Below are 10,106 nucleotides of genomic sequence, written 5' to 3'. Positions count from 1 at the left end.
GCCATTCGGTCCCTAGTCTGTAGCGGTGCATTCGGTTCTTCCGTCCTAAGTGCAGGACCCTGCACTTATCCTTGTTGAACCTCATCAGATTTCTTTTGGCCCAATCCTCCAATTTGTCTAGGTCCCTCTGTATCCTATCCCTGCCCTCCAGCGTATCTACCACTCCTCCTAGTTTAGTATCATCCGCAAATTTGCTGAGAGTGCAATCCACACCATCCTCCAGATCATTTATGAAGATATTGAACAAAACCGGCCCCAGGACCGACCCTTGGGGCACTCCACTTGATACCGGCTGCCAACTAGACATGGAGCCATTGATCACTACCTGTTGAGCCCGACAATCTAGCCAACTTTCTACCCACCTTATAGTGCATTCATCCAGCCCATACTTCTTTAACTTGCTGACAAGAATACTGTGGGAGACCGTGTCAAAAGCTTTGCTAAAGTCAAGGAATGTTCCTAAAGTTTTATGGACCAGGCAGACAGCATCTGAGAACTTCTAGAGTACCTTTAAATCCTGCACAGATCTGCCTCAGCTCATCGAGTTAAGAAGGTGGCCACAATATGTCTAGGAAAATTCAAGTATTCAAGAAAGGATTCAGGGACTCTGAGACCCACAACAATTTCCCTTATACTAGCCCTACCTTGGTAACTTTATTCTGCTGCTTCCCAGTACAGGGGTGAACTATCAGAGTCTCAGAGTAACAGCCGTGTTAGTCTGTATTTGCAAAAAGAAAAGGAGTACTTGTGGCACCTTAGAGACTAACCAATTTATTTGAGCATGAGCTTTCGTGAGCTACAGCTCACTTCATTGGATGCATACTGTGGAAACTGCAGAAGACATTATATACACACAGAGACCATGAAACAATACCTCCTCCCATCCCACTCTCCTGCTGGTAATAGCTTATCTAAAGTGATCAGCAAGTTGGGCCATTGTTAGCCAATGGCCAAGTATGTTTGGTGAGGTGCCAGCTATGCCCGTTTTATACCATCCGTGACTTTAACCGCTAGGACGCACTGTCCCTTCGCGGCGGGCAGCCCGGGCTAGGCTGACGGATGCCCCAAGGTCCTAAACACCCGTGACTTTAACTGCTAGAGCTCAGAGCTCCTTCGCAGTGGGCAGTCAACACTGACTGACAGGTGCCCCAATGGCAGCACTAAGAGCCTCTCCACACCCGTGACTTTAACTGCTAGAGCTCAGAGCTCCTTCGCAGTGGGCAGTCAGGATTGACTGACAGGCGCCCCAAGAGTTTGCCCCGTGGAGGCGGCACAACTCAACACTAGGCTCTTAGTACTCTCACCTAATGGCCAGGCTTTATAGCCAAAACGGCTGAGGTTCTTTAATTGTGTTGGCTGCTTTACAGTAAACCAGAGAAACAAGTCAGGCTTATGCACAAATGGTTACCAAAATTTATTAAACTAGATTCTAATCATGTGGTTACAAAATTGCTAGTGCCTACTTATTTAAATGTAGAGATGTTACACACACAAACAAGTTACAAAACTGAAGCCACAATCCCAAAGAAAGAAAACAAAGTATAGAGCTCTATTTCAAAATATGTGTACACTAAAGATAGGAGATCAGGTGTGGGTGCTTCTTACCCTCCTTGCATCTCTCGATTCCAGCTGTGCCAAGCCAGGATCGGTCACTCAATTCCGCGGAAAGACGAATAAGGGACAAGGCTTAGGGACCCTCTTAGCTGCAGAAGCCTTGGGAGGCTGTCACTTATCTGACCAGCAGATAGATAGTGAAAAGCACTCAAAAATCATGGTGCTGTAGGTCCCATACTTATACCTCTTTACTTCTTTATTCTCTTTCTCCTTTCTTATGCCAAATTGGGGCTGGTCTGTCTGGGCGACGCCAGCTCTCGCAAGAGTAGTTTACACTTGCAAGGGAGAGAAACAACAAGTTTCGACTACTGGACATTCCTTTTATTAGAGTAAATATTTTCCCACCTAGGATGTTGGGGTGTGTGCATCACGCTATTTAGTAGGGGCTAAGAGCCATGTCTGTCACAGCTTCTCTGTCTGCTGTGAGCCTAATCGTTGTATATGTTCCCAGAGGCACATTGTAGCAGCACACCTGTGCTTCTCACAGCTTCAAAGGCTGTGCTGGAATTTATGTTAAGTGCCCTGTTGTTTTGGCTCCCTCGTGTTCCCAGCAATGCTGGTCTGAGGGGGGAGGCTGTCTGTCTGGCTACATTATATACACACAGAGACCATGAAACAATACCTCCTCCCACCCCACTCTCCTGCTGGTAATAGCTTATCTAAAGTGATCATCAAGTTGGGCCATTTCCAGCACAAATCCAGGTTTTCTCACCCTCCGCCCCCCCCCCACACACACAAACTCACTCTCCTGCTGGTAATAGCCCATCCAAAGTGACCACTCTCTTCACAATGTGTATGATAATCAAGGTGGGCCATTTCCTGCACAAATCCAGGTTCTCTCACCCCCTCACCCCCTTTCCAAAAACCACACACACAAACTCACTCTCCTGCTGGTAACAGCCTATCCAAAGTGACCACTCTTCCTACAATGAGCATGATAATCAAGGTGGGCCATTTCCAGCACAAATCCAGGTTTTCTCACCCCCCCCCCCCAACACACACACAAACTCACTCTCCTGCTGGCAATAGCTCATCCAAACTGACCACTCTCCCCACAATGTGCATGACAATCAAGGTGGGCCATATCCAGCATAAATCCAAGTTTAACCAGAACGTCTGGGGGGGGGGGGGTAGGAAAAAACAAGGGGAAATAGGGAAATATTACCAGCAGGAGAGTGAGTTTGTGTGTGTATGGGGGTGGGGGGGTGAGAAAACCTGTATTTGTACTGGAAATGGCCCACCTTGATTTTCATGCACGTTGTAAGGAGAGTGGTCACTTTGGATAGGCTGTTACCAGCAGGAGAGTGAGTTTTTGTGTGTGGTTTTTGGAAGGGGGGTGAGAGAACCTGGATTTGTGCAGGAAATGGCCCACCTTGATTATCATACACATTGTGAAGAGAGTGGTCACTTTGGATGGGCTATTACCAGCAGGAGAGTGAGTTTGTGGGGGGGGGGGGCGGAGGGTGAGAAAACCTGGATTTGTGCTGGAAATGGTCCAACTTGATGATCACTTTAGATAAGCTATTACCAGCAGGAGAGTGGGGTGGGAGGAGGTATTGTTTCATGGTCTCTGTGTGTATATAATGTCTTCTGCAGTTTCCACAGTATGTATCAGAGTCTGCTTCAGAAGAACAGGAGGAAAGGAAGATGCCTCTGATTTTTTTTACTTCCTTGATGCTGATTGATTTATTTTTTACTGCTGGCTACTTCCATCTTTTAAGGATTTATGGACATGTCTGTCATCCAAGAATAAGATTTCTTCTTGCCTATGAGTTTCTCTTCCCTTAGAAAGTCCATCCTGAAATCTGATTGGTCCTCTTTGATATAATAAACTATTAAAAGGAGGGAATATTTTGTATGTTATCTTTTCCAGCTGTTACGCTCCCTACCTTTCCCCCCTGTGTGACTTATTAGTAAGCTTAATGTCCTCAACTTCCATTGACTTCAAAGGCTCAGCCCCTTGCAGGATCAAGCCCTCTCTAAATGGCATGTGGGAGAACTGAATTGAAGATGGAAATGCAGTAGACAGATGAGCTATTGAAGAATCAATAAAACCACAATTCTCAAGGTCTCAAGCAATATAAGTTTCTAGAATCTTTCAGGTTGAATCATTATTAACATAGACTGCAGTACTGTAATGACAACTTCTTAACCTGCACTATGAGATTGCTCTATCTCTGTCTATATCAACTATTTCATATTATTTATAAGGAGCAAAATGAATTATAAAATGTTTATCTTAATGGTGAGAAACATAGATTGAAGACAGCATAAGGACCTGTCAGTTCATTGTGGTGAGAATTAGTAGAGAACTAGGGCAAGAAAATGTTTCCATGGGTCCCCAAAAGGAAAACTTTGGACATATCGGCTCTATTAGCCGAGTTAATTGTTCAGTATGACCTAGAGTCCCTTCAGTCTAATTACACCAACATCTGAATTCTGTGGAAAAGCAGCCACTGAGCAATGCACAGCTAGAAGGAAGGACTTTTCACATATACCTTACTTGACTGCTTTAACCGAGGATTTTGAACATGTTGTTTTAAGAAATATTTATGATAAACAGTAGTCTTCCCCTTATGTAAACTGTTGGTATGATCTGCTTATTATCTCCTTTCTCATGAATGTTTGGAGATAATGAGAATATGTAAATCTCTTCTCCAAAAGCAGACGTAAGAAAATAAGCTGCCTTGTTACTGGGATAGTGACTTTGAGTGTTGTCAAGGTTCCTTCCCCACTCTGAACTTTAGGGTACAGATGTGGGGACCTGCATGAAACCCCCTAAACTTATTTTTACCAGCTTAGGTTAAAACTTCCCCAAGGTACAAACTATTTTACCTTTTGCCCTTGGACTTTATTGCTGCCACCACCAAGCGTCTAACAAATATATAACAGGGAAAGAGCCCGCTTGGAAACGTCTTTCCCCCCAAAATCCTCCCCAAACCCTACACCCCCTTTCCTGGGGAAGGCTTGATAAAAATCCTCACCAATTTGCATAGGTGAACACAGACCCAAACCCTTGGATCTTAAGAACAATGAAAAATCAATCAGGTTCTTAAAAGAAGAATTTTAATTGAAGAAAAAAAGTAAAAGAATCACCTCTGTAAGATCAGGATGGTAAATACCTTACAGGGTGATCAGATTCAAAACATAGAGAATCCCTCTAGGCAAAACCTTAAGTTACAAAAAGACACAAACACAGGAATATACATTCCATTCCGCACAGCTTATTTTATCAGCCATTTAAACAAAACAGAATCTAATGCATATCTAGCTAGATTACTTACTAAGTTCTAAGACTCCATTCCTTTTCTGTTCCCGGCAAAAGCATCACACAGACAGAGAGAACCCTTTGTTTCTCCCCTCCCTCCAGCTTTGAAAGTATCTTGTCTCCTCATTGGTCATTTTGGTCAGGTGCCAGTGAGGTTATCCTAGCTTCTTAACCCTTTACAAGTGAAAGGGTTTTTCCTCTGGTCAGGAGGGATTTAAAGGTGTTTACCCTTCCCTTTATATTTATGACAAGTGTCCATTCTCAGTTTTACCAGAATAAATCCAGACTAGCTCCAGTGATGCGAAATGAGAGCAGAATCTGGCTTAGTCTTTAGAACTATTCTATTCTTAGGTTAATTTGTTTGAAAATATCTGTTCATTTGCCTTTAAAATGCATCCTGTAAAAATGTTCAATAACTGGACATTTTTGAAAGTACCTCCATTTTTTGGCAAAAATTCCATTTCAGAAAGGCCAAATTTCAAGTGATTTGTGTAAAAATACAAAGGAGCAAGTTCTATAACTTGGTTGTGATTAGACTGGAACAATAATGGTAGTTAAGTGCAGAAGCTCAGACAAGTCAGTTTAAGAAATGGGGAACAAACTCCATTTCTTGAAGTTGCACCAAGGATGAATTTGTCTCTAGAGTCTGAATGCTAGAGCTGTACAAAACTCCCAGTTTCAACTTCATGGATATCATAATGCAGAATGACTTATTTCTGCTGATGGAAACTAGGTTTTTTTTCCCACAGAAAATGAACTGAATATTTTAAAAAGGATTTCATTCACATTAATCAGCTAAAGTGTTTTTCACCAGACAGGATAATTATTTCATGAATCTTTAGCAGCAATCACCATTTCTTTGTTGTTTTATTTCTCTTCTTATAGTTTATGTACTATGCATATTGTACGGACACAATATTGCAGTAACAATGGTAGCACTATGTAAAAAAAGCTGAGTTAAATTCCATTACTAACTCAGATTTGGAGAGATTAATAGACAACCACATGCTGTCATATTCAGCCAAAACTCGGCATAATAACTAAGTTATTAGGTCAATGCAATTACATGTCTAAAAACAGCCTTACTTTTTAAAATCCACAAGCCAAACAGTGGGTTGCATCTGATTCACAGAGCAAAATTTGGCCCCAAAGGTTGCAGGTAGTGAGCCATTAACGTGGGCTGGTCTTTTTGTTTTAAAAGAACCAAGATGTTTTAATTTGGTAAGTACTGAGAATGACAACACTTGGTATGGTGGCGAGGAATTACAGCATGTCAGTCTGTCATGGAATGCATGTGCAATACACAGTGGAGAATGCAGGAGAATCCTGGAATTTCTTTGTTCAGATAAGTATGTGACAGCCCAGTCCTGCACAGGAATATGCAAGGCTACTCCTTATTGTCCCAGACTTGAATCATGACATGGTAGCATGAACCTCACTGCCCACTGTTTCATTGACTTCCACTAGAATATCCTAATACGGAATAAGGGAGTATGTGTCCCCTTGGACAAACTTTTAGTTTGGCCTCTGCTTCATGGGGGTTCCAAAACTCCTGATAATGGCCCTGGAACTAGTTTGTAGCTTTGAAAATGATAATGGCTTTAAATATGAAGATAACTATTTCTGAAGATGGAAAACCACCCCATCTCTGGCTCTGCTTTCCTGGCAACCACAAGTTACAAGTCTTTCTCAATGTGCCCTGGTAACAGAGAGTTTTTCTTAACATTGATATTTTGTTTTAGGTTGGGAGGCTTTCAAATGTGACAGCCAGCTGCAAAACAACCAGTATAGCAATATTTAGAAGGAAGTGTATGAACTAACCCCCTTATTATAATTCTGGAGCTGGTAGGAGAGTGTGTTAGGGTATAGATATTCAGGCCTGTCTGTAAAGGCCTATACTCTTAAGAATTTAGGTGTATTCTTATCACTTGGCTAGTTATAGAGGTATAAAAGAAAGAATCAAAATCACTGTCTGCCAGTGTAAGGTCCTTCTCTTACTGTGACAGTCTGAGGCCCAGTTCTTAGGCTAAGGCCTTTGACTAAGCAACAGAGGCAGCCATAAGCTGGGAAGTGAACGGTCACATCCTCACATTCCAAACTAGTCACATTGAAAGAAGGTGCTATTGGGCTCTTAGGAATACAATCCTGTCCTAATAGTGCCTATTGCCTCCAGAGAAAGGGAAGTGCCTAGAAAATGTAAAAGGAAACTTAGTTTGATAGCATCCTGTCTGGCAAGAACTCACTTATCAATAGCTGGGATGTGAAATCCTCACTTCTGTATTGTTTTGTCATTATAGTTCCCACTTTGCTATTGTTTGTCTGTATAATCTCTGTCTGGTTCTGTGATTGTTCCTGTCTGCTGTATAATTAATTTTGCTGGGTGTAAACTAATTAAGGTGGTAGGATATAATTGGTTACATAATCATGTTACAATATGTTAGGATTGGTTAGTTAAATTTCAGGAAAATGATTGGTTAAGGTATAGCTAAGCAGAACTCAAGTTTTACTATATAGTCTGCAGTCAATCAGGAAGTGAGGGGTGGGTGTGTGGGTGGGGGAAATGGGAACAGGGAATGGGGGTGGGGAAATTGGAATCATGTTTTGCTAAAGGGGGAAATAGGAACAGGGAATGGGGGTAAGGAAATTGGAATCATGTTTTGCTAAGGGCAGGAATGGGAACAGGGACACAGGTGTAAGCCTCTGTGGTGTCAGAGCTGGAAGGAGGATACTAAGGAAGGAAACTGGAATCATGCTTGCTGGAAGTTCACCCCAATAAACATCAAATTGTTTGCACCTTTGGACTTCGGGTATTGTTGCTCTCTGTTCATGCGAGAAGGAGCAGGGAAGGAAGCGGGTGAAGGAATAAGCCCCCTAACAGAGTGCACATCTTTTCCTGCTTGGAAAGCCATCTCTTTTCTATCTGATAGCTGGATACTCAAATGTGTGTCTGGTTTATTTCGACATTAGGATAGGATACAGTAAAGGCTATTCACATATACTAGAATAAATACAATAATATTACTGATGTAGTTTTGGAGAATTCTACCACATTAATGTTGAGTTTTCAATATAATTCTGCTCTTGATACGATACAGTATTTAATACTGCTTTACCAGTCAAAGCATTCTAACTTACTCTCCACACAGTAATTGCATTGAAGGGAATGTCAGTCCCCTTTGACTAACCTTCCTGCTCTCCCCTTCTTCCTAATTTTCTACATAGGTTTCATACAGAGCCTGAAAAGATCACAATGGGTGGGTATTCTCCCTTGGCAAATGCTAAAGGTTGAAGCTCTGAGACTTAACCCTCTTCTTTCCTTTAAAAAAGAATGGCTCACAAGAAGCAAATGAATGGAAGTAGATAGCCTTTGACCTCTATCTAATTTGTTTTATCCATGTGATCCACTGTTAGTCCTGGAGTTATCTAGCTGACCTGACAGACAACATCTTCTGTTAGAAAAGTTCCAGTTAGTGATGCAGTGTTGCAGCAGCTAAGAAGTAACTGGGATAAAAGAAAGCCTAGTTTAAATAGGTAGAGCTGTGGGGAGAAAGTTAATTCTGTTTCATGGACAATTTTGATATTTCTAAATTTGGTTTCATTCTAATTTGGAAAGAAAACCAAAAATTTCAAAATTCTCCTTGAAAAGGGAGCTGCCAGGTGCACTGCCTCACAGTCGGGGACCCCAGAGCTTCCAGAGTTCCAAACTCCAAGGCAGTCCACCTGGTGGATTGCCCCAGAGCTGCATATCCTTGGAACACGAGTGTCTCTGTCTCCATGGCAGCCCACCTGGCAGAGTGCCTCAGAACCGTGGGTTCTGAAAGCTTTGGTTCCAAGGCAGTCTGCATGGTTGACTGCTGAGGAGCCAGGTGGGCCCTGACTGGATTAATGGGAAGAAGAGTGTCCTGCATCAGCATAGAACATTCAAAATCTTTAGGAAGTTTTATTAGAATTATCATATTATCTTGAACTAGATAAGTGGCTTCTTGTGAGAGCATTTTGTTTGACCCAAAATGAAAGATTTTTGTTTTGTTTTCATGAGAGAAACTGAAGAATTGTCACTTCTGGTCGACCTGAAGCAAATGTATGTTTGTTTTTGTTTTTTGTTTTGTTCTGGATCTTTTTTTGGTTCAGCCACTTGTACACATGACAGGAAGTGGAAGAATAATCTGATCAGATAGCAGGTTGCCATGACTTTATTCACACACACACTTCTTTTCTGTGTGCAGATCTGAAGAAGAGCTCTCTGTAGCTTGAAAGCCTGTCTCTTTCACCAACAAAAGTTGGTCCCATAAAAGTATTACCTCATCAACCTTGTTTCTCTATGATTAACACAAGCATAGTCACTGAAAAGTCATGTCATGTTTTCAGGTAATATGGCAATCTGAAAAAATAGATTTTTTTTTTTTAGATACCATAAGTACAATAAGAAAAGGGTGAATTTTAGAGACAACAACTTGGGTTTTAAACCACTGTAGCAGTTGTGTTGCCAACTCAATGTAAAAGTTATGACAATAATTTCAAAGAAAAACAGATTGCTATATCAATTCTGTTTCAAAATTTAGTGAAACTAGATAGTTGTCTTGTTTGTTTTATTGCACATTGGAAGTTATTAAGCCAGAGTAAACATTGGCAGAAGTTTAACCACCACAATGTGTGCTCCATTGCACTGGGTTTGAGATTTGTACTTGATCCTGGAAAATATCTTAAAAAGAAAACATCTGATTCCTGATGGACTTTTTAAAATAAATTTCCCATGAATTTGTTTTTTCAAAATCTCACAAAAAAAGAAATTGGGGCTCATAGAATAGTTTCCCTTGCCAATTAATAAATGTATTAAAACTGCATGTAAGGCCTGCAGGGATTCAATTTTGTATTAGTATCAAAGCTGGCCAGACTCTCTTTCGCTCGCTCTCTGTCTATGAAAATTAGAAAACCGATTTGTAAAGTTTGTTTTTCTAAACAACTCTATTACTCTTGCAAGATATAATGCATATATTGTACATCATCGATGTACCCTTATTACTTTTGAAGGATATATACATACATTGTACAGGTCTGCCTACCCTTATTTCCACATTTTGTGTAAAGACACAAAGCTAAATTGTACAATGGTAGAGAACTACAGCTACAATGGTAGAGAACTGTGCCATTGTATGTATGACTCAGATAAGTAAATACATGGTTTATGGGGCAAATTCTGCTCTGGGTGACACTGATGTCTCAG

The sequence above is a fragment of the Natator depressus genome, chromosome 4 (assembly GCF_965152275.1).
Source record: "Natator depressus isolate rNatDep1 chromosome 4, rNatDep2.hap1, whole genome shotgun sequence".
NCBI classification, from domain to species: domain Eukaryota; kingdom Metazoa; phylum Chordata; order Testudines; family Cheloniidae; genus Natator; species Natator depressus.
The sequence above is the reverse complement of the archived record's forward strand: the minus strand, read 5'-3'. Positions refer to the sequence as shown.